Source organism: Scyliorhinus canicula, chromosome 2 (genome assembly GCF_902713615.1).
Source record: "Scyliorhinus canicula chromosome 2, sScyCan1.1, whole genome shotgun sequence".
Lineage (NCBI taxonomy): Eukaryota > Metazoa > Chordata > Chondrichthyes > Carcharhiniformes > Scyliorhinidae > Scyliorhinus > Scyliorhinus canicula.
Window position 1 is genome coordinate 236,337,304 of NC_052147.1, and position 26,157 is coordinate 236,363,460.

Consider the following 26,157-nt stretch of genomic DNA (forward strand, 5'->3'; position numbering starts at 1 on the left):
CAATACAGCATGGCTTGAAGAATGAATCAAGGGCTCCACTATGAACAGGAAAACTGCCAGAAGTGAGGGAGGGAGGAGGTATGAGGAGAATGACTATCAGCTGGAGGCGATATCGGACCCAGAATATTCAGGGAGAAATTCTGCTACCTCAACCTTAGGGAGGAAAAATGGGCTGGATTTTATGCAGAAACAGTGACCTCAAAATACTGTTGGTCACACAGCTAGCGCATCCAGGTTTATTTGATGTGGTACTTTGTATAGCTCATAAAATAGCAGTGTTTGGTGGGAGAAGTCATTAAGTGGCCATTAATTATCCAGCTAAGGTCCTCAATTGGTCCAGGGCAGGTGAGCTACCAACAATCCTGCATCCACACCCCTCCCCACCTGCCAGCTGCTTCCAGGACAGGGTGGTGGTGCAAAATTCTAGCCAACGTCATTGATGTCTGTGCTTTGATAAGGATGGCCTCACTGAAATCTGCTATTTACTGCAGCCACAACCTCAGAGAAGATAAGCACTGCATTGCCAATGACTATGAAGAGGTCTGTGCTGATGAATGTTTGTGTGCCTGGATCCTTCCAGACTGAAATAAGTACTTACAACAATTTTTCAGTTTGTCATCCACTGCATAATATGCATTTAATGGGAATTTTATGGAAAAACATGGTAGCACATTGGGTTAGCACTGTTGCTTCACAACACCAGGGTCCCAAGTTCAATTCCGGGCTTGGGTCACTGTGTGGAATCTGCACGTTCTCCCCGTGTCTGTGTGGGTTTCCCCCAGGTGCTCCGGTTTCCTCCCACAAGTCCCGAAAGACGTGCTGTTAGGTGAATTACACGTTCTGAATTCTCCCACAGTATTCCCGAACAAGTGCCAGAATGTGGCAACTAGGGCCTTTTCAGAGTAACTTTATTGCAGTGTCCATGTAAGCCTACTTGTGATAATAAAGATTATTAAAGATTATTAATGAGTGCTACACTGCCACATTGAATGTATATAGCATGGTGAAATAAAACTGCCTCTGCCTAGATCACTCTGGAGGAACCCTGTAGCACTTGGAAGAGCGTGTGTCCAGATTTGTCATGAGTTGCTTCACGTAACACAACCTCACCATTATGAGGGGGCAGCCTATACTGCCAGCAGCTACAACATGAGAGAAATGGAAAGTTAAAAGAGGAAGGGAGGAGGGAACAAAGGCAGTACATTTCCACCCCAGCTTCTGTGAAGCTGTGGGGCAGCACGGTAGCACAGTGGTTAGCACAGTTGCTTCACAGCTCCAGGGTCCCAGGTTCGATTCCCGGCTTGGGTCACTGTGCGGAGTCTGCACGTTCTCCCCATGTTTGCGTGGGTTTCCTCCGGATGCTCCGGTTTCCTCCCACAGTCCAAAGATGTGCCGATTAGGTGGATTGGCCACGATAAATTGCTCCTAGTGTCCAAAAAAGGTTAGGTGGGGTTACGGGGATAGGGTGGAGGTGCGGGGATACGGTGGAGGTATGGGCTTAGGTATTGTGCTCTTTACAACGGCCGTGTGCAGAGTCGATGGGCTGAATGGCCTCCTTCTGCACTGTAAATTCTATGATAAGATAACATATCTGCAACACCAGTGACTGCAGTGCCAATTCTCATCCATCAACGTAACCTTTTCTCTATCAATGCCCAATCATAGCATCAGCTCGACCACAATACAAACATAAAATGCCACCAAATTTGGAAATGAAATCCTGCCATATTGCATACATAAGAAAACTAATCACCCTTGCATATTTCCTTACCACCTGACTCCCCAGCTGCGCCTTTGTCTGGTCTCGTGCTCCTAACCCAACGGTTGCAGAATGGCTGATGAATATCTGTTAATTTTCAGTGGAGGAGACTGCATATGGTCTTGAAGGGTCATCATGATCTTTGGACCTCGGAGGACAGCTGCACATTGTGCTAGATTTCATGTACTGCAGCAGGCCTGGGCTGAATGACTGGCAGGTAACAGTACAGACACACGCAGTGACAGTGGTGGGAGCATGAATGTTATCCAGACTGAGGACAACAGGTTTGATTCCATGAATAGACTGGGCCAGCAGCTCAGTAAACCTAGTAAATTGCAGACATGCAAACTTGTGAAATGGGATCAGGAGTGACCCATTTTGTTCTTCGAGGCTGCTCCCCCATTCAATAAGATCATGACGGGTTTGCTTTTGATTTGGATTGGATTGGATTTGTTTATTGTCACGTGTACCGAGATATAGTGAAAAGTATTTTTCTGCAAGCAGCTCAAAAGATCATTCAGTACATGGAAGAAAAGGAATTAAACACAATTCAAGAAAATACAAGAAAATGCATAATAGGGCAACACAAGATATACATGTAATGACATAAGCACTGGCATCGGATGAAGCATACAGGTGTAGTGTTAATGAGGTCAGTCAATAAGAGGGTCATTAGGAGTCTGGTGACAGTGGGAAGAAGCTGTTTTGAGTCTGTTCGTGCATGTTCTCAGACTTCTGTATCTCCTGCCAGATGGAAGAAGTTGGAAAAGTGAGTAAGCCGGGTGGGAGGGGTCTTTGATTATGTTGCCCGCTTTCCCCCGGCAGCGGGAGGTGTAGATGGAATCAGTGTATGGGAGGCAGGTTCGTGTGATGGACTGGGCGGTATTCACGACTCTCTGAAGTTCCTTGCGGTCCTGGGCCGAGCAGTTGCCATACCAGGCTGTGATGCAGCCCAATAGGATGCTTTCTATAGTGCATCTGTAAAAGTTGGTAAAGTTTGAATTCCATATTCCCATCTATCCAGATAATCTTGGATTCCCTTGCCTAACAAGAATGTATCATAGAATTATCATAGAATTTACAGTGCAGAAGGAGGCCATTTGGCCCATCGAGTCTGCACCGGCTCCTGGAAAGAGCACCCTACCCAAGGTCAACACCTCCACCCTATCCCCATAACCGTAACCCCACCCAAACACTAAGGGCAATTTGGACATTAGGGCAATTTAATCATGGCCAATCCACCTAACCTGCACATCTTTGGACTGTGGGAGGAACTGGAGCACCCGGAGGAAACCCACGCACCACACGGGGAGGATATGCAGACTCTGCACAGACAGTGACCCAAGCTGGAATCGAACCTGGGACCCTGGAGCTGTGAAGCAATTGCGCTATCCACAATGCTACCGTGCTACCTTCACTTTAAAAATATTCAATGACCTCGCCTCCATATATTTCTGAGGCAGTGACTCATGCACTAGAACAAAAAGATCCCTCTGCAACTCAGAAATCTGCAATCATTCACCATTTAAATAATGCTCGGGGCACAATCTAATGGAAAATGTTCTCAGTGTCATATGTGGCGGGTTTTTCTGGGAGTTCCTCATCGGCTATGTCGGTGAGTTATCCACCGCTATCTATCACTTAGTCACTTTTTTGGGCCCTGGGTAATTTCTCACCAGTTTAGCCCACACTTAGAATTGTTTTCATTACTGGGGAGCTGAACCTGTTGGCCAGGCCAGCTCCTCAGAAATTGGGCCACCATTTTGAAAGGGTGCTACAGTCTCTAAGTGAGCTTGAGGGTCCCTCACACCCTCCACCCATGAGCAATGTCACCCCCACACGCATGATGGACATTTCCCCCAAACCTTCCAAGTGAGGACACCCCACTATGGGGTCTCTGAGGGCCCCACACCCCTTACAGATCCCCCCTCCAGAACCCGCATTCCACACCCCCCCCCCCCCAACATCCCAGAGTCCCCTCCATACCTACCCTGAACCTTCCCCTCACCCTTCATACTTCCCTTCCATCCTCCTTTCATGGAAATGACCCCTCTCAGGCACCTGGGCACCCTAGTGATGCCACCATGGCAGTTTTCCTGCCGCTTTGCAGTGCCATCTGGGAATCTTGGTAGTGCCAGGGAGGCAGTGCCAGGGTGCCAGGCTGGCAGTGCCAAGGTGCCTTCTTTCCGGGAGGGGCGATGGTGGGGAGCTACTATGTACTATCCTTGACCACCCAGTTGCTCTGGCTTCCTCCCAAAGCCCAAAGATGTGCAAGTTAGGTGGATTGCCCTTCCTAAATTGCCCATAACCGTTGATGTGGCACCTTATCAAATGCCTTTTGGAAATCCAAGTACAGTACATCTACAGGCTCCCCTTTATCCACAGCACATGTTATTCCTTCAAAAACCTCCAATAAATTAGTTAAACATTATTTCCCTTTTACAAAACCATGCTGACTCTTTCCAATTACTTTGAGTGTTTCTAGGTGCTTGGCTATAATGTCCTTAATGATCGATTCTAACTTTTATTGGTAAAGGAATTGAGTTTCGGAGCCATGAGGTCATGTTGTAGTTGTACAAAACTCTGGTGCGGCCGCATTTGGAGTATTGTGTGCAGTTCTGGTCGCCACATTATAGGAAGGATGTGGAAGCATTGGAAAGGGTACAGAGGCGATTTACAAGAATGTTGCCTGGTATGGAGGGAAGATCATATGAGGAAAGGCTGAAGGACTTGAGGCTGTTTTCGTTAGAGAGAAGAAGGTTAAGAGGTGACTTAATTGAGGCATACAAGATGATCAGAGGATTAGATAGGGTGGACAGTGAGAGCCTTTTTCCTCGGATGGTGATGTCCAGCACGAGGGGACATAGCTTTAAATTGAGGGGAGATAGATATAGGACAGATGTCCATAAGACCATAAGACATAGGAGTGGAAGTAAGGCCATTCGGCCCATCGAGTCCACTCCGCCATTCAATCATGGCTGATGGGCATTTCAACTCCACCTCCCAGCATTCTCCCCATAGCCCTTAATTCCTCGCGACATCAAGAATTTATCTATCTCTGCCTTGAAGCCATTTAGCGTCCCGGCCTCCACTGCACTCTGCGGCAATGAATTCCACAGGCCCACCACTCTCTGGCTGAAGAAATGTCTCCGCATTTCTGTTTTGAAATCAGAGGTAGGTTCTTTACTCAGAGAGTAGTAAGGGCGTGGAATGCCCTGCCAGCAACAGTAGTGGACTCGCCAACACTAAACGCATTCAAATGGTCATTGGATAGGCATATGGTCGATAATAGAATAGAGTAGAGGGACTTTAGAGGGGTTTCACAGGACGGCGCAACATCGTGGGCCGAAGGGCCTGTACTGCGCTGTAATGTTCTATGGTTCTATGTTCTATGTCCTTCCTATGTCACCATGTTTGAACTGAAATATTATGGGCTGCACTACTGCCTCACAGCGAGGACCTGGGTACAATTCCAGAATTTGGTGACAATCTGTGTGGTGTTTGCACATTCTCCCAGTGTCTGCATGGCTTTCCTCCTGGTGATCCGTCTTTCTCTCAAAGCCCAAAGATGTGCAGGTTAGGTGGATTAGCCTTGCTAAATTGCCTGTTCAGTGTCCAAAAGGTTAGGTGGGGTTGCTGGGCTACGGGATAGATTGTGGTGTGGGCCTGGGTAGGATGCTCCTGTGAAGGAACGCGATGGGCCAAATAGCCTCCTTCTGCACTTTAGGAATTCTATAATCTATGACCTTCCAGAGGACAGACCTCAAGCAAACCTGCCTATGGTTTCCTGTATTTTGCCTCCCTCCCTCCTTGAGCACAAGGGATATATACGCTACTTTCCAAACTGAAGGAACCTTTCCAGAATCCAGTGAATTTTGGAAAATTAACACCAAAGCAACCAAAGCATCCACTATCTTATTAGCCATTTATTTGAAGACCCGTGGATGAAATCCATCAGGACCTGGATATTTGTCAGCCTGCAGCTACATCAGTTTGCTCCTCTTCCCCAGTGATTATAACTTCACCAAGTTCCACTGTCACTTCCACCTCTTGATTTACACTATTACAGGAATGTTTTTGTCTCCTTTACAGCGAAGACAGAAACAAAACATTTATATAATAATCTTTATCTTTATTGTCACAAGTAGGCTTACATTAATACTGCAATGAAGTTACTGTGAAAAGCCTCCTAGTTACCACATTCCGGTGCCTGTTTGGATACACAGAGGGAGAATTCAAAATGTCCAATTCACCAAACAAGCACATCTTTCGGGACTTGTGGGAAGAAACGAGAACACCCGGAGGAAACCCACGCAGACACAGGGAGAACATGCAGACTCCGCACAGTCAGTGACCCAATCCAGGAATCGAACCTGGGACCCTGGTGCTGTGAAGCCACAGAGCTAACCACTGTGCTACCGTGTCGCCCGGCCCATCATTCACCCATTATTTTCTTATTATTTACTATTAACTCCCCTTTCTCGCACTCCAGAGGACCCATATTCACTCCACTTACTATTTTCCTGTTTAAATATCTGTGGAAACTCTTGCTATCCATTTTATATTTCTAACTAACTTTCTCTCATACTCTAATTAATTTCCCATGATTAACATTTTGGGCATTTCTGCTATTCTTCATATGCTAACCAATCCTCTGACCTGCCATTCATCTTTGCGCAGTTTTATGTTTTTTCCTTCACTTTGATGCTTTCCTTAATTTCTTTACAACCGTGGGGATGGTGGGTCCTCCTCTTAGAATTTTTCTTTCCTGTAGGAATATGCCTATTCTTACCTATTCTTATTCCTTATTCCAGCTTAGTATCCCAATTCACTTCACCTAGCGCAGCTTTCAAGCCCACATAGTTGGCCTAATTCAAGTTTAAAATATTAGTATTTGACCCATTCCTCTCCCTTTGAAAACTGGATATAAAATTCAATCATATTGTGGATGCTGTTACCTAGGGTTGCATTTATTCTGAGATCATCAATTAATCCTGGCACATTGCACAGTACTAAATCTAATATAACCTGGACTTTGATTTTTCGTTCCTTCATGATGGCCGGATCCTCTGTTCCCGCTGCAGTGGATGGAGATTTGGCTGAGCGCCAGATTCTCCGACCTTGCTGGCAGCAGTAGTAAGGCGAACTCACAATGGAGAAACCCACCCCTGTTGTCTGGTTGGTTCCAGAATGTACTACTCCAAGAAACGATCACAGAACCATTCATGACCTCTTCATCCAGGTGGCAACAATAAATCTGATATTTTTGCAGTTTATTTTTTGGCGGACAGCCCAGAAAGGTCTTTTTGCACTTTGTATTTCACACCTCAAATGACAGCTGCATGCAAAGTTAGTGTTGGACTCCAATTGAATGCAATCTTTCTAACAAGCACCAAGCATTTCGGTCTATCTGCTTTTTCCTATTGGCCAAAAAGAATAAAAGATCAAATTCATAAAAAGTTTAAATAAGTCTGGAACATTTACCCAGCTTGCCCTCAATCACCAAGAAAAACCATCACCGTGAAATACAGTTTTGGGGTTAAATGTTATCCGGCTGGGAAAGGAAAGGAACGGAAGTAAACCCTCGGGAGCTAACAACCACTTCGGATTGGGTCTGGGCAATAAAACAAACAACTTAAGGGACAGTGTAAAGTATACCCATTAAGTCATTTTTTTGGTTGTGTTAGAAGTAAAAGAGGAAAGTTAGGTTCTGTAGTTTAAGGTATAAGTTGCTTCCAACAAGTGTTTAGTCAATAGTACTTTGCAGTCTGTTTGTTACAGTGAAAGTGTTAAAATGCGAATGCTGCATCCCCTGCCACCAAACTGGAAGAGGAAGTCAGTGCTACTGACATCACACCACCCATTTGCTGTCTCTATTTTTTTTTGAATGCCTGACTTGCCATCCCGCTTATCTCCCCATTGTTACCCCTCTTGTTGACACTCTCGCCATCCTTGCTCGTCATCCCCTCACTGCTTTTCTCGACACCCTCTCGCCGTCCCCTCGCTCTCCACTCATTGTCTTTATGACTGCCGCTTGCTGCCTCTCTCCCGCCACCTACTTGCCTCCTCACTTGGGGAGCAGGAGGACAAGTGGAGCATCGAGCATGGTCACAGAGAGGGGCACAGCAAGTGAGACGATGAGGGGGAAAAAAAACAGTAAAATGGGGAAACAGAAATACTGGTCTGTACTGGTCATGTATACTTTAAAATGGAACACCAGTAAATTGGGAAAATAAGAATACTGGTCCAAACTGTTTTTTCCTTTGTGGGGGCAGCAATCGGCAGGCGTTTAATACAGTGTTCTTTGAAGCAGGCAGCTATCTGCAGTATCACTGACAGTGCCATCACTGGCAATGCGACTGGGTGAGCAATGAGTGCGACCAAGCAGTTATAGTGGCTGAAAACACAACCAAACATGAAATCTTGTCATGTCATCCTTTTACCTATCAACTGGAGGTTCAAATGTATTTATTTTTTATGAGTCTCTACACAAATCGTAACACATTTGAAGATTAATTCACAGACCTCGACTACTTGTGTGAACTCTCTGCAGCATTGCATCCACATCCTCAGCTTTTGGTTCATGGCATACACTTCTATAACTATCTTTTTTGAGCATATGCCTGGAGGTCTCAGCCCCCCTGTGGATATAGGACATGTTTTCTTCCTTTCACCTCTTTCAACAAGACTTCTAGTGGAGTATTCATAAAACCTGGAACCGGCTCACTTACCATGTTTGCCCTTCATCACTGATTCCCAAGTCAGATATTCTCTTTCCAATATCCTGCTGCAACGCATCTCTCCTTTAAGAGGTGCAGGCTAGATTTAACTGGTGCTTGCAAGTTCCAATTCTGGGCCCCCTGCTGATATGTGCAGGCAATGAACAGCACACTTCATGCTGGCTGCACACAGCAATCATTCAAATGAACAGTCAGCACGAAGTTGATGTGCTGCCTGCATTATATTGAACAGAAATGAATTAATCTCACATTCCAATCCCCGTGCTTGTTTTCAGCTGTCCAATTTAGCTCCCGCTATCTTTATATATTTTTGGGATAAAAGTGTCTGTCCTGGTCCAAAAACAGCTCAATATCAATGAGGGGAAGGAGGGAAGAGATTTACTAGTCCAATAAGAGACTATCATGCATATTTTTTGGATGGGCAGCACGGTGGCGCAGTGGTTAGCACAGCTGCCTCATGGCGCCGAGCTCCCAGGTTCGATCCCGCCCTTCGGTCACTGTCTGTGTGGAGTTTGCACGTTCTCTCTGTGTTTGCGTGGGTTTCGCCCCTACAACCCAAAGATTTGCAGGTTAGATAGATTGGCCATGCTAAATTGTGCCTTAATTGGAAAAAACAAATTGATTTTTCTAAATTTAAAAAAAAATTTATTTTTTTGGATGAATACTCTTTAAAGGAACAGATATTTTTCTTAATCTCATGATACGTGCGGATATTTTCCTTGGTATATTAAAAATAAAAGTTCATCAGAAATATTCACAAATATCCATACTACATTAAGAAATCAAGTGTTGTCTGATTAATTGTACAAAATCCGAGTCAACTAAAATTATCTTACATGACATTTAAATTCGTATTTATTTTTTACATTGTTCACAATAGGCTGGAGCATATCATGCAATCTGAGCAGGTGGAACATTAAAATGCCCAGAGTTACTCACCCACCCTGATGCTGAGGATTCAGCTATAAGCTGTTTGGCAAAACCAACAGGTACCTTCTTAACGCAGAGCCATGTGTAGTTTTAAGTCCAGCCTGAGCACAGAAGTGGCAGCACCTGTAACTGGCAACAGGTGAGGATTGATCAGGCTACGAAAGGTAAATGCTTTAATTGCCTGGAGGACCAGGACTTTGCTTCCAGACCCAACAAAACTAAAACTTAGCCCTCCCCTGCTCTGGACTGCTCTGCGTATCCAAGATTTGACTGAGACGTCCTCGGAAACATCTCTGTTGAACAGGCAGATGTTTTCTCGGCCTTGGACTTTTTCCACCACTTCCTGTTGACTTCCTGCTTGGAATGTGTGGATAGTCAGCTAGTGAGACTCAAAAAAAAAACCCAGCTGTTAAAAGCATGCAATATGGATTCCATTGCTCTTCCACTAGAACATGTAACAGCAGGAGACGGTTGGAATTGGCAGAAACGACAGCTCAAACTGGTTTCCCTCAGGGCTCCATTGGATTCCCACCAACGGTATGGTGCAGGAGCAGTAGAACTCTCATGGAATTTCAATCCTGATGGCTTTCATTGTCCAGTCCCTTCTGAGCCCTTATTATTTTATGAGGCAGTGTTTTTATTGAATTGCCTTATAATTCAGAATGTTATAAATTTTTGCCTGTACATTTGTCAGCAACATTCAGCCACTTCTTGATGCTTTTTTTTAAATGTTGAGGCTGGCAATGAGAGGCAGTCAGACAATGAACACGTTTGGCTGGAGCAGGCTTCTGAACCCCACTGTCAAGCACAAATGGAGTTCTGGGGCTGGATGCTACATTGCCTGATGCCAGTAGTGGGTTTCCTGGTCCAGCAGAGAATGGAGCGTCGGCCGAAAAAACGGGATTGGCCCCGGCCGTCCATCTCATTCCAATGCTCCGAGCCATCACCGCCGCCGACAGTGAACTATACGCCCCACGCCAGTGGCAATTTGCCCCCATTTGCATCTGACTAACGGGCTGAAAGCCTGCATTGCCCCGCATCCCCATGATGCTCTAGCCCTCTCAACTGGGAGTCAGGTGGCCGTGAATTGATGCAAGTATTTACAAGCAGGGCCCGGGCGCCATGGCCATTGAGAGGGAGCAATGAATTAAGCAAATTTACTTGGGCGTGTATACCTGGACCTCAGGGAGCAGCATAGAATGACTTGGTCGCAAGTGCGTGGACTCGGGCTATCGCCCTCAGGGTCGGGGTACCCTGGTTGAGACCCCCCTTGTTGCATAAAATCATTTAAAGCCAAACCTAGCTGCAACTTGCAGGCTCCAGGCTGTCAACTGTTCACACTATACTGCAAATGCTCTGAGGGCTTTTGGTCATGTGGAAACCCAGCCAGCCCACCATCTGGAAACCTCATACCCCAGCAGTCTTGTCAATGGAATGGGCATGGCCATGCTCAATCACCGGTTTACCAGATGTTGGCATTCCTGAGTGCACTCCTCAGAAGTGCAGCCCCACAGCAGGGAAAGCAAAGGTTTAACAGAGCTCACCCCAAACAAGGAACACATGGATCAATGCAGCTGGAACACTCCCTGGCACACAGCTCCCTCAGAGTAACAGCATCACCGTGATACGATCAGCTAGCCCACCCCTGAGGATAATGAGATGTCTCCAAGCCCTGCCTGTCCACCGGGCCTAAACCACATCCACCCTCCCCCCGCCATGTCAGGAAATCCCTGTCACACCCTGTGTGTAGAACCCACGCCCTACATGTGGTGATATGCATCACTGAAAATACACAAGGGGTTAATGTAAATACACATAGACTAGATAGACACTAGAGGGAGCACCAGAGACATGACACACAGACATTCAACCAATAGGTCAGTAAGATAGACACGACCAATGGGCATTCACGATACACACAGAGGTGACACTGCCACAGGAGGGCATTACACCAACCCATATAAAAGGACACAGCACACGTGATCTTTCTCTTTCCAGTGGAGACACTCAGTGAGTACAGAGGGTTGATTTGAAACACATCACACCCACCACGTGGATTGTAGCAGACTGGTTTGTCAGTCTGAGTAGTTATAGCAGGATTAACAGGAGAGTCAAATCCAAGTAGGAGAATTGTTAACAGTTTAATAAATGTATTAAAGCTATCTCCAAGTCTGAACCTTCCTTTGTCAGAGTGCACATCAAGGAAGCAACTTATGCTACATCAAGAGCATAACAAAACACTACATACCGCAGCTAAGGCCCCAGCAAATGCACACATCCCTCTATCTCCCCTAACTGTCAGACCTGCCTGCACAGCAGTCTCTTAGCATGGAGACATGGCTGCACCGTGTGAATGTCTCCACCACACAACCAGTTGCCACCTTCCTGATGGGATAACACAAGAGACAGTCGACCCCACTGAGAGTGGGCCAGGGGCCACTAAGATAATTGCTAACAGCGGATGTCGGAGCCACCGGCACCCCTGATAGCAGGGACTGGTGGTGAGGATAGAGGCTCCTCACAACACAGACCAGGTGGCAGTCACTGTAAGGGACAGGGTGCAGTGTGGGATACGTCATCTCAATAATAATAATCTTTAATAGTGTCACAAGTAAGCTTTCATTAACACTGCAATGATGTTAGTGTGAAAATCCCCTAGTCGCCACACTACAGTGCCTGTTCAGGTACACTGAGAGCGAATTCAGAATGTTCAATTCACCTAACAGCACGTCTTTCAGGACTTGTGGGAGGAAACTGGAGCAACCGGAGGAATCCCACAGAGACACGAGGAGAGTGTGCAGACTCCGTACAGGCAGTGACTCAAGCCGGAAATTGAACCTGGGACCCTGGCGCTGTGAAGCAACAGTGCCCTTCCCCTTTACTATTTACTCTATACTGCAACTGTGCCACTCAAGTGTCATCCGTCTTTCTACTCTTCCACGGACTGGGGAAGGTGGGACCTCTATAGACAGGATGGTCTACATCTGAACCTGAGGGGCACCAATATCCTGGGGGGGAGATTTGTTAGTGCTCTTTGGTGGGGTTTAAACTAATTCAGCAGGGGCATGGGAACCTGGATTGTAGTTTTGGGGTACGGGAGATTGAGAGTATAGAGGTCAGGAGCACAGATTTGACTTCGCAGGAGGGTGCCAGTGTTCAGGTAGGTGGTTTGAAGTGTGTCTACTTCAATGCCAGGAGTATACGTAATAAGGTAGGGGAACTGGCAGCATGGGTTCGTACCTGGGACTTCGATGTTGTGGCCATTTCAGAGACATGGATAGAGCAGGGACGGGAATGGTTGTTGCAGGTTCCGGGGTTTAGGTGTTTTAGTAAGCTCAGAGAAGGGGGCAAAAGAGGGGGAGGTGTGGCGCTGCTAGTCAAGGACAGTATTACGGTGGCGGAAAGGATGCTAGATGGGGACTCTTCTTCCGAGGTAGTATGGGCTGAGGTTAGAAACAGGAAAGGAGAGGTCACCCTGTTGGGAGTTTTCTATAGGCCACCTAATAGTTCTAGGGATGTAGAGGAAAGGATGGCGAAGATGATTCTGGAAAAGAGCGAAAGTAACAGGGTAGTTGTTATGGGAGACTTTAACTTTCCAAATATTGACTGGAAAAGATATAGTTCGAGTACATTAGATGGGTCGTTCTTTGTACAATGTGTGCAGGAGGGTTTCCTGACACAATATGTTGACAGGCCAACAAGAGGCGAGGCCACATTGGATTTGGTTTTGGGTAATGAACCAGGCTAGGTGTTAGATCTGGAGGTAAGTGAGCACTTTGGAAACAGTGACCACAATTCGGTGACCTTTACATTAGTGATGGAAAGGGATAAGTATACCCCGCAGGGCAAGAGTTATAGCTGGGGGAAGGGCAATTATGATGCCATTAGACATGACTTAGGATGTGTAGGTTGGAGAAGTAGGCTGCAAGGGTTGGGCACACTGGATATGTGGAGCTTGTTCAAGGAACAGCTATTGCATGTTCTTGATAAGTACGTACCAGTCAGGCAGGGAGGAAGGGGTCGAGCAAGGGAACCGTGGTTTACCAAAGAAGTGGAATCTCTTGTTAAGAGGAAGAAAGAGGCCTATGTGAAGATGAGGCGTGAAGTTTCAGTTGGGGCGCTTGATAGTTACAAGGAAGCGAGGAAAGATCTAGAGAGAGAGCTAAGACGAGCAAGGAGGGGACATGAGAAGTCTTTGGCAGGTAGGATCAAGGAAAATCCAAAAGCTTTCTATAGGTATGTCAGGAATAAAAGAATGACTAGGGTAAGAGTAGGGCCAGTCAAGGACAGTGGTGATAAGTTGTGTGTGGAGGCTGAGGAGATAAGCGAGATACTAAATGAATACTTTTCGTCAGTATTCACTCAGAGAAAAGATAATGTTGTGGAGGAGAATGCTGAGACCCAGGCTATTAGAATAGATGGCATTGAGGTGCGTAGGGAAGAAGTGTTGGCAATTCTGGACAAGGTGAAAATAGATAAGTCCCCGGGGCCTGATGGGATTTATCCTAGGATTCTCTGGGAAGCCAGGGAAGAGATTGCTGAGCCTTTGGCTTTGATTTTTATGTCATCATTGGCTACAGGAATAGTGCCAGAGGACTGGAGGATAGCAAATGTGGTCCCTTTGTTCAAGAAGGGGAGTAGAGATAACCCCGGTAACTATAGGCCAGTGAGCCTCACGTCTGTTGTGGGTAAAGTCTTGGAGAGGATTATATGAGATGCGATTTATAATCATCTAGATAGGAATAATATGATTAGGGATAGTCAGCATGGTTTTGTGAAGGGTAGGTCATGCCTCACAAACCTTATCGAGTTCTTTGAGAAGGTGACTGAACAGGTAGACGAGGGTAGAGCAGTTGATGTGGTGTATATGGATTTCAGTAAAGCGTTTGATAAGGTTCCCCACGGTCGGCTATTGCAGAAAATACGGAGGCTGGGGATTGAGGGTGTTTTAGAGATGTGGATCAGAAATTGGCTAGTTGAAAGAAGACAGAGGGTGGTGGTTGATGGCAAATGTTCAGAATGGAGTTCAGTTACGAGTGGCGTACCACAAGGATCTGTTCTGGGGCCGTTGCTGTTTGTCATTTTTATAAATGACCTAGAGGAGGGCACAGAAGGTTGGGTGAGTAAATTTGCAGATGACACTAAAGTCGGTGGAGTTGTAGACAGTGTGGAAGGATGTTGCAGGTTACAGAGGGACATCGGTAAGCTGCAGAGCTGGGCTGAGAGGTGGCAAATGGAGTTTAATGTAGAGAAGTGTGAGGTGATTCACTTTGGAAAGAATAACAGGAATGCGGAATATTTGGCTAATGGTAAAATTCTTAGCAGTGTGGATGAGCAGAGGGATCTCGGTGTCCATGTACATAGATCCCTGAAAGTTGCCACCCAGGTTGATAGGGTTGTGAAGAAGACCTATGGTGTGTTGGCCTTTATTGGTAGAGGGATTGAATTCCGGAGCCATGAGGTCATGTTGCAGCTGTGCAAAACTCTGGTACGGCCGCATTTGGAGTTTTGCGTACAGTTCTGGTCGCCTCATTATAGGAAGGACGTGGAAGCTTTGGAACAGGTGCAGAGGAGATTTACCAGGATGTTGCCTGGTATGGAGGGAAAATCTTATGAGGAAAGGCTGATGGACTTGAGGTTGTTTTCGTTAGAGAGAAGAAGGTTAAGAGGTGACTTAATAGAGGCATACAAGTTGATCAGAGGATTAGATAGGGTGGACAGTGAGAGCCTTCTCCCGCGGATGGAGGTGGCTAGCACGAGGGGACATAGCCTTAAATTGAGGGGTAATAGATATAGGACAGACGTCAGAGGTAGGTTTTTTACGCAAAGAGTGGTGAGGCTGTGGAATGCCCTACCTGCAACAGTAGTGAACTCGCCAACATTGAGGGCATTTAAAAGTTTATTGGATAAGCATATGGATGATAATGGCATAGTGTAGGTTAGATGGCCTTTAGTTTTTGACTTCCCATGTCGGTGCAACATCGTGGGCCGAAGGGCCTGTACTGCGCTGTATCGTTCTATGTTCTATGTTCTATGTTCTACCGCAAATCAAATTTTGAATGATAATTCTCCTGTGAGAAGCCTTGAAATGTTTGACTGTTTTAAAGGTGTTGTAGTAATCCAAACTATTGCCTTCCCACAAGTGTTCAATAATCAGTTCTTTTTGCTTATACTCCAGGAGTTGCAATTCTATTGATACTCTGTTTTGTGCAGAAATGCAATTATGTGCTTCCTGGAGTATTCAAAGTTGGGTATTATCCTGTCAATCATTTTGGTGTAACTGAATATCCAGCGTAGATCATAGCTTTTTAAGTAACAAGCAATTATTTACAATTTACAGAGTGCAGTGAAATATGTGAATTCATCAGTACTAAAACAATGCAATAATTCAATGTCACGAGCAATGGTGAAGATTGACTCGGTTGTTAGTACTGTCACCATTTGCGGCATTGTGGTTTTTAAAGCTTCATGCCAAGATTCAAGCACATATTCGAGGCCATGCAGGAATCTGCAACCTGCAGCTACAGAGCTGCATGCAGCTTTCTGGGGTCTGCTGTACAGCTCTCAAACAAATGCACCTTTCAAATATTGAGTGAAGATGATTTGAGAAAATAGTTCCCCCAATGCAGATACATAAAAAGTACATTAGCTATCTAAACTTTCTTCTGTGCCAAATGCTTCACCAGGAATAATTGCATCCTGCACTATTACCCACCATCCATTCTCTTAGGTTGCATGCAGATATGCAAAAGTCATGATAAATAAAAAATCCAATAATTGGGAATTTGTTCTGGTGGTTGTATGTTTAAAGGAAAAACAAATTATTTTTAAAATCGAAATTGGAAATTAGATGGATTGGTTGGGTGCATGGAAAAAGGGTTTTGAAATGCTGATTAGCCTGGCAACACTGAACAAACTTTTACCGAAGGCAAGTTGGTAACAGTGGGAAAGGAAGTAATAATGATAATAATCTTTATAAGTGTCACAAGTAGGCTTACACTAACACTGAAATGAAGTTACTGTGAAAATCTCCTAGTCGCCACACTACGGTTCCTGTTCGGGTACACTGAGGGGGAATTCAGAATGCCCAATTCACCTAACAAACACGTCTTTCGGGACTTGTGGTCGGAAACCGGAGCACCAGGAGGAAACCCACACAGACACGGGGGGAACGTGCAGACTCTGCACAGACAGCGACCCAAGGGCGAATCGAACTTGGAACACTGGAGCTGTGAAGCAACAGTGCTACCCTCAGAGCAGTTGTACAGTGATTTACAAAACAAAATTGAAATGATTCAAAAAATTTAAGATATGCCTTTATCTTAGATGCTTCAGAGGGACAGGGCAGTGAAAATGGCCACACTAATCACTAGACAACAGGTTGAGAATATAAGTTAAACTCTGGGGACTTCCGCTGACATCATGTAAGAACACGCCACTTGAAAAGTGGCTCCCGGCAGGGTCTTTGTCCTTGATCTCTCTTTTATCTGTTCTTTTTTGGGAGGAATTTTGATGTCCAAACCCAGTTACTTGATCTGGTGGACTCTCGCCCAGCAGAGGCATTGCAAAAACATCGACAAACAAACTCAATGTGAAGAACGCTCAGGAGGGTAGTCCGTCGAAAAAACTTTAAGGAGGGAAGATGGCTGCCGTGCCCATGACATTAGACATGTTGGCTGTGGTGATGGTGCAGGTGCTGGAAAGATACGGCCATCAGATGGATAGGCAATTCAAACGGCAGGGCAAGGAGATAAATAAATCATTTAAAGCCACTGTTGAGGAGGCGTTGGACCCAATTCGCAAACAGCTTGTAAAGACCTCGAGTATGGTGAACGTGTAAGATGAGACATTGAAGGGGGTGGAAGAGGCCTTGTCGCAACTTGAGGATCGGTTTGCCTGAGGTTCAAAGTGGAGAATCTTGAGACAAGGTCAAGGCAGTTGAACGTCAGGTTGGTGGGGCTGCCGGAGGGAGTGGAGGGCTCGAAGCAGACCGGGTATTTTTCGGCAATGTTCTCTTGGCTGGTGGGAGGGAATTAGTTCTTCTCCCCTCCAGGGTTGGATAGAGCTCATCGGGCACGCAGGCAGAAGCCAAGTCCGAATGACCCACCGCAGGCAGTGATTATCCACTTTTACAGCACACAGTGCGGACATTGGGACTAAGCTGGCAAAGAAACATGCGGTTTTCAACAAGGTGAAGGCAGTGTTTTAGAGCAAGGGTGTGCAATTTAGGATGGTGTACTCAGGGCGACTGTGGTTCACAATAGACTCAAAAGATTATTTCTTCGACATACCAGAGCTAGCAGTAACCTTCATCAGATAGAAGAAACGAGGACAGGTCTGAGGAGAACTGTTTGGGACTCTCTGTATGAAAGGGGTGTTTGTGCAGTGCGCTCATGCCTCTTTTAGTTATGTTATGCGAGCTTGGAAGGGGAAGGGGAGGGGAGAATCAACAGTGACCAGGAGATTTTCTTTGTCTCATCCTAGGGGTGGGACTGTATGCCATCTTAGGTGGGGCTGGAATTTTTATAGCAGTATTGTACCATAGTAGGGGTTGGCTGATTTGAGGAGGGGGAGTGGTGAGGGACTCCAACAAGGTGTAGGGCCTGGGGGAACCTATGAAGAGGGCAAGAGTTTTTTTTCCCATTTATAGGGTTTGGGGGCTGATGTGATGTTCCAATAGGAAACTCATGTGCGGGTGCAGGACCAGACCAGGTTGCGGTAGGCCTGGGTCAGCCGGCTTTTCCACTCAAGGTTTGACACTATGGCCCGGGGCATGGTGATTATGGTCAGCAAGAAGATTTGTTTCTGGCGGGGATGGTTTTGGCTGAACAGGGGGGCCGTTATATGATTGTTACAAATACATTGGAGAGGAAGGCCGTGGTGTTGGTGAACATGTATGCCCTGAATTGGGACGATGTTAAGTTTATGAGAAAGTTGTTGACTGCAATTCTAGAATTAGATATGCACCAATTGATTTTAGGGGGAGATTTTAATTACATGTCAGATCTGAAGTTGCTTCACTCCAGGCTGAGATCGCTGGCCCCTTTGGGGATGGCGAATGTGTTAGCTGCGCTCATAGAGGAGACGGGGGGGGGGGGGGGGGGGGGGGGGTGCAGATCCATGGTGGTTAATGCACCCAGGGAGTAAGGAGTTTTCATTTTTTTGCACGGGACACAAAGTGTACTCGATGGTTGACTTTTTGTCATGGGTAGGACCCTGCTCCCTGGGATTTAAACCACGGAGTAATCAGCAGTGGTTATTTTGGAACATGCACCTCACTTGGTGGACTGGCATTGAAGGCTGGTCGGGCACAGTGCACGGGATGGAGGCTGGATGTGGGACTGTTATCTAATATTGCATTTTGCGGGACGATTCCTAGCACCATAAAGGAGTATGTTGAATTGAATGAGGACGGGATGGTCTCACCCTCTATTTTGTAGGAGGCATTAAAGGCAGTGATTAGGGGGAGATCATCTCGTACAAGACATACATAGATAGGGAGGCCAGGTAGGGGCATCAGGGGCTAGTGGACATGATTTTGAACGCAGATTGTGAGTATGTGAGTTATCCAATGCCAGGGTTATGGGCATGCAGTTTGACCTGTTGTCCACAGGCTGGGCAGTACGCCAGCTGCGACGCTTCTAGGGGGTGGTGATGAATATGGTGGGAAGGTAAGCCATTTTTTTGCCCATCAGTTACTGTGACAGGAGGCTGCTAGGGAGATTGTGCAGGTGCAGGAGCCAGGGAGGAGGCATGGGTTGGTCTCCAACCCAGAAAAGCTGAACCTTCTGTGAGGCTCTGCAAAAGTCGGAGCTGCCAGAGGACGAGCAGGTAGAGTTCTTGGAGGGTTTGGATATCCCCTGGAGGGGGAGGAATTGCGGGAAGAGTTGGAGGCACTGCAGGGGTTGAAGGAGGTTCACACAGCTTTGGGACAGATGCAGACGGGAAAGGCGCCAGGGCCAGATGGGTTCCTGGTAGAATTTTATAAGTTCACAGATCAGTTGATCACGTTGGTGTTGCGGGTATTTAATCATTGACTGGTGCGGGGTTCTCTCCCTGGGATGTCAGGCCAAGTGTCCATCTTCCTCCTCCTGAAGAAGGATAAGGATCCCACAGAATGTGGGTTGTACCACCCAATTTTGCGGCTCAATGTGGATGCAAAGCTTTCGGCTAAGGTCTTAGCATTGAGTTTGGGGTCCTGTCTCCCAGAGGTAGTGGGAAAGTAACGTGGGTTTTGTGAAGCGCAGAAAACTGTCACCCGAAGTGCGGTGGTTACTTAACGTGGTTCTTACACTGGCGGTGGGGCCGGAGCTGGAGATAATCAGGCCTCTGGATGCAGGGAAAGCATTTGAGAGGGTTGAGTGGTGCTATCTTTTCGCTGTTCTGTAGAAGTTTGGGCTGGGTCCTGCGTTTATGTGATGGGTGCAGCTATTATACGAAACTCAATCTGCTAGTGTGTGCACTAACCAGTGGGGTCGTTTAGGCTGCATAGGGGGACGAGGGATAGGCAGGTGGGGGCGGTTGACACTGCTGAATTTGATGTTCGACAATTGGGCGGCCATGCGTAGAAGGTGTTGGGGTGATGTGGGGAGCAGGAACTTTCTTGGGTGTGGATGGAGTCGGTTTTGTATAAAAAGTCTAGCTTGGAGGCACTGGGGACGATATCTCTGCCGTTTGCTTCTGCAAAATATTCTTCGAACCCGGAGATTTGTCTCCACTTTGAAAATGTGGCTACCACTTGGTCAGCATGTTAAGTGATACTAATAATAATAATATTTATTAGTGTCACAAGTAGTCTAACATTAACACTGCAATGAAATTACTGTGAAAAGCCCCTAGTCGCCACATTCCGGCACCTGTTCGGGTACACTGAGGGAGAATTCAAAATGTCCAAATTACCTAACAGCTTTCGGGACTTGTGGGAGGAAACCGGAGCACCCGGAGGAAACCCACGCAGACACAGGGAGAACGTGCAGACTCTACACAGACAGTAACCCAAGTCGGGTATCGAACCTGGGATCCTGTCGCTATGAAGCACGGACCCCTATCTGTAGAAATCATTTATTTGAGCTGGCAAAATTGGATGCCACAATTGTGGGGTTGGAAAGATAAGGGGCTGGAAAAGGTGAGAGATTTGTTTCTGGAGGGGCAGTTTGCCAGCTTGAAGGAGAAAGCAGGACTTGGGTGGGTGAGGCTGGACACGTTCAGGAACTTTCAGGTATGGACCTTATTCGGCGGGCATTTTCCTCATTCCTGGTAGCGCCGCCATCCACCTTATCGGAGGGGATACTCTCCTGTGCGGGGTTGGAAGACGGATGCATACCTGGGATATATGGACAGATCTTGGGGGTAGATCTTGGTGGAAGAGGTGAAGGTCAGGTTAGGGGAGGAGCTGAGACCATTTTGGAGGAGGAGGTGTGGAGTGAGTCCCTCTGCAGGATGAATGTTACATTATCCTGTGCAAAGTTGAGCTTGATTCAGTTCAAGGTGGTGTTTAGGGTGCATCTTACCAAGGCCAGGATGAGTCGTTTTCTTTGCGGAGGTTGAAGATTTGGGATGCTGGACCAGCCAGAGTTAAGGATGGGTGAGGATCGGATGCTCTGGCATTCACCTTGTTGATTGTTTGGCGGCAAATTCTGCTGAGGTGAAGGCCGGCGACACCACCTAGTGCCTTGGTGTGGCTAGGTGATTTGATGGAGTTTCTGTACCTTGAGAAGATCAAGTTCACTGTGAGGGAATCGATTGATGGGTTATACTATAGATAGCGGGCATTCATATTGCACTTTAAGGAATTTGCCACTATCAGCTGTTAGTGGGGGGCAATGGGACTGATGTTGTTTGGGTTGTATTTTCATTAAAGGAGGGTATTGTTACAGTTGTTGGTTGGAATTTTCTCTTTGTTGATATATGTGTTAGTTTTGCTTTGCTTTGTCAATTTTTGATATAAAACGTTAAAAGTTGCATTAAAATATTTTCAAAAACTAAAATCAGTTAAGCTCCAGTGTGAGCTAGTATTTTCAAGTTTGAATTTCATAAAAAGCATATTGCGGAGGCAACTGAATGATGAAAGTTTACACTTCTGCTTGAAAATTAAAATGATGGTGTGGTGTTTATCCCTTTTATGGGATGATCTACCGGGAAGGTCATGTGACCCAAGTAATCAATCATGGTCTAGGGTGGGGGATCACTCTAGCAAGCGCGGAATTATCAGTTCAGTCCTGGAAGTTGATTCCCAGCCACAAGGCTGCAAGCCTCTGCATTGTAGTTAGGAAATAAACATTGCATTTGGAACTTACCAAACTGGCGAATGGGAAATATTAGAGATGGCATACAGTCCACATATCGAATGACACCCCAAAGAAATCCAGCAGCAGAAATTGCATTAAAGTAAGAGTTTTTCAATCTACAGAATCAGTTGATGTTAACTAAATCACTTGCTCCATTGCTTTCCTCTATTAACTTCCTACTTGTGAGAAAGCAACATTCAATTAACAACTTTTCGTCAAAATCTTTAAAATGTTGGTGATGATCCTTTATCATTGATTTTAATGCATACATGGTTATGACCATCACTAAAAGTGTTGCATAGAAATCCATAAATCTGTCACTGTCTTGTTTTCCACTATTACTGAGGCTTGAATAACAGCATTGCAGCTCTTAAGACATTGCGCTTTTGACTAGTCTTTTGAAAATGGCCCTTCTTAGCATTCATGTTTCAGACACTTGGGCTGACCCATCAGTGTAGAGATGATGGATCACTGCACTGTTGGAGACGCCATTCTGCAGATGAAAGGTTAAACCAAAAAGCCTAGCTGACTGTTTATGTCGGCAGCTATGATCCCACAGCAATTTGTGAAGAACAGGGAGGACTGGCCAGTATTCTTGCCTCAGGCAGCAACACCAAAAGCCAACTAATTACTTGTTCATCTCGTTTTGGTTTGCAGCATTTTGCCACAGTGGACAGGTAGTTCAGAGGCCCTGACTGTAAACTAGAGAATGAAAGCTCATATCCCAGTATGGCAGTGTTGAAACTTGACCGTACTATTTTTAAAATCTGAAAATAAGAACTTGGCATCAGTAAATATGATCACGAAGTTAAATTGTCATAAAAACACAACTGTTTCATGAGTATTCTTCAGGGAAGAAACCTGCTGTCCTTAGTCTATATGTGATTTCAGTCCATACTAAAGTGGTGACTCTGAATTAATCTCTGAAGAGGATTCAAAAAGAGCTTCTTTCCGCTGTTACCACACTCCTAAACGATCTTCTGGACTGACTTGATTAATATTACACTTCTGTATGCTTCACCTGATGCCAGTGTCTATGTATTTACACTGTGGACCTTGTGTTGCCCTATTATGTATTTTCTTTTTATTTTATTTTATTTTATTTTCACGTACTAAATGATCTGTTTGAGCTGCTCGCAGAAAAATACTTTTCACTGGACCTCGATACACGGGACAATAAACAAATCCAATCCAATCCAATCTGGCAAGCACTCAGCTTTAATAAGCCACTAGGGGCTAGTTCAAGGAGAAGCCCATCATCACCTTTTAAGGGAAAATAAGAATGGGCAACAAATGGCAAGCTTTTTTTTGAAAATTTAAAGTACCCAATTAATTTTTAAGGGGAAATTTATCAGAGCCACCCGTCCTATCCTGTACATCTTTGGGTTGTGGGGGTGAGACCCACGCAGACACAGGGATAATGTGCAAACTCTACACGAACAGTGGCCCATAAGGCATCAGTGCCAACCTAACAACTGCCAACCTGACCAGCAAAATCCACATCACTCTCCTGCTTTGTATATTGACCCTCTTCACAGTGCTGACACTTGGAGGGTGCCACAGGGTAGTCGTGGTGTGGGAGGGAGGGGGGGGGTGGGAAATGGGTGGGTAGGAGGGGAATGGTGGGGAAGGGGGATAGGGGAAGGAGGACTGGGCTGAATGAGTGATTGGAGGAAAGGGATTGGAGTGAAAGAGGGATTTGGGGTAGGAGAGGATTAGGGGAAGGAAGGATTGGGGGGAGGGGAGGATTGGAGGTGTGGCGAGGGTGTGAGTTGGCGGATAAAGCCTCATCGTATGAGAAACAGGAGAGGATGAGGGCCTCCCTGGCCATCCAGACATGTCGGACTCCAGTCGCCACCTGTCCTCCATCCTCTGGCACCTCCTGTCCTCCATCCTCCAGCACCTCCTGCAGCTCCTCCCACGGCTCATCCTTCAGCCCCTCCTGATCTGGCTCCTCCTCAAATGAGGATGCAGGTCCCTCCTCCTCCTCCTCCTCCAGCAGCACGCCCCTCTGCTGTACCATGTTGTGGAGGGCACTGCAGGCCACCATAAAGCAGCAATCACCAGAATGGTCCAAGCATCAGAACCACATTTTGAGCAGCCCGATGCACCACTCAATGTCAGCACGGACCTCATTATATTGCGTCTCTGCCTCGGTCTCCGGCCTCTGCAATGGCATCGTCAACCCGGGCCTCAGCATGTAAGGGGCTGGGGTCCTGGGGTGCTCCTCGAAGACACTGGGGATCTCCGAGTGTCCCAGGATGTAGCTGTCATGCACGCTCACGGGAAAGCATGCAAAATTGTGCATGATCTGGATGTGGTGGTCACACATGAGGTGGACATTCAGGGAGTGGAACCCGTTCCTGTTAATGATGTCCACAAGGCAACATGCTTGCCATGGATTACCCTGGATATGGGGTATCCCAGCGGAGGCAGAGAATCCTGCAGCCCATGCATCTTGGTGGGCCTGGTCCAGTTCAAAGTTGATAAAGTCTCATGTCCGGGCATACTGGGCATCCGTAACCTCATGGATGCAATTGTGGGCCGTAGCTTGGGAAATACCATACCATTCTCCGCTCGGGCCCTGCAACGAATGGGTTGCGTACAAGTTCAGGACTGCAGTAACCTTCATGACCAACAGGAGTGGGTGTCCTCCTCCTCATCTACGGGTTGCCAAGTCTGCGACGACGTGGCACCGGTGCCACGCCATCTCTTTGTTGAGATAGAACATAGAACATAGAACATTACAGCGCAGTACAGGCCCTTCAGCCCTCGATGTTGCGCCAACCTGTGAAGCCACTCTAAAGCCCATCTACACTATTCCCTTATCATCCATATGTTTATCCAATGACCATTTAAATGCCCTTAATGTTGGTGAGTCCACTACTGTTGCAGGCAGGGCATTCCACACCCTTACTACACTCTGAGTAAAGAACCAATCTCTGACATCTGTCCTATATCTATCTCCCTCAATTTAAAGCTATGTCCCCTCGTGCTAGCCATCACCATCTGAGGAAAAAGGCTCTCACTGTCCACCCTATATAATCCTCTGATCATCATGTATGCCTCAATTAAGTCATCTCTTAACCTTCTTCTCTCTAACAAAAACAACCTTAAGTCCCTCAGCCTTTCCTCATAAGATCTTCCCTCCATGCCAGGCAACATCCTGGTAAATCTCCTCTGCACCCTTTCCAATGCTTCCACATCCTTCCTATAATGCGGCGACCAAAAGTGCACGCAATACTGCAAATACGGCCGCACCAGAGTTTTGTACAGCTGCAACATGACCTCATGGCTCCGAAACTCAATCCCTCTACAAATAAAAGCTAACACACCGTACGCCTTCTTAACAACCCTATCAACCTGGGTGGCAACGTTCAGGGATCTATGTACATGGACACCGAGATCTCTCTGCTCATCCACACTACCAAGAATCTTACCATTAGCCCAGTACTCTGTCTTCCTGTTACTCTTTCCAAAATGAATCACTTCACACTTTTCTGCATTAAACTCCATTTGCCACCTCTCAACCCAGCTCTGCAGCTTACCTGTGTCCCTTTGTAACCTGCAACATCCTTCTGCACTGTCCACAACTCCACCGACTTTAGTGTCATCTGCAAATTTACTCACCCATCCATCTACGCACTCCTCCAGGTCATTTATAAAAATGACAAACAGCAGTGGCCCCAAAACAGATCCTTGTGGTACACCACTAGTAACTGAACTCCAGGCTGAACATTTCCCATCAACCACCACCCTCTGTCTTCTTACAGCGAGCCAATTTCTGATCCAAACTGCTACATCACCCTGAATCCCATGCCTCCATATTTTCTGCAATAGCCTACCGTGGGGAACCTTATCAAATGCTTTACTGAAATCTATATACACCACATCAACTGCTTTACCTTCGTCCACATGTTTGGTCACCTTCTCAAAGAACTCAATAAGGTTTGTGAGGCACGACCTACCCTTCACAAAACCGTGTTCACTATCCCGAATCAAATTATTCCTTTCTAGGTGATTATAAATTGTATCTCTTGTAACCCTTTCCAAGACTTTGCCCACAACAGAAGTAAGGCACACTGGTCTATAGTTACCGGGGTTGTCTCTACTCCCCTTCTTGAACAAGGGGACAACATTTGCTATCCTCCAGTCTTCTGGCAGTATTCCTGTAGACAATGACGACATAAAGATCAAAGCCAAAGGCTCAGCAATCTCCTCCCTAGCTTCCCAGAGAATCCTAGGATAAATTCCATCCGGCCCAGGGGACTTACCTATTTTCACACTTTCCTGAATTGCTAACACCTCCTCCTTATGAACCTCAAGCCCTTCTTGTCGAGTAGCCTGTATCTCAGTATTCTCCTCGACAACATTGCCTTTTTCCTGCATGAGTACTGACGAAAAATATTCATTTAGCACCTCTCCTATCTCCTCGGACTCC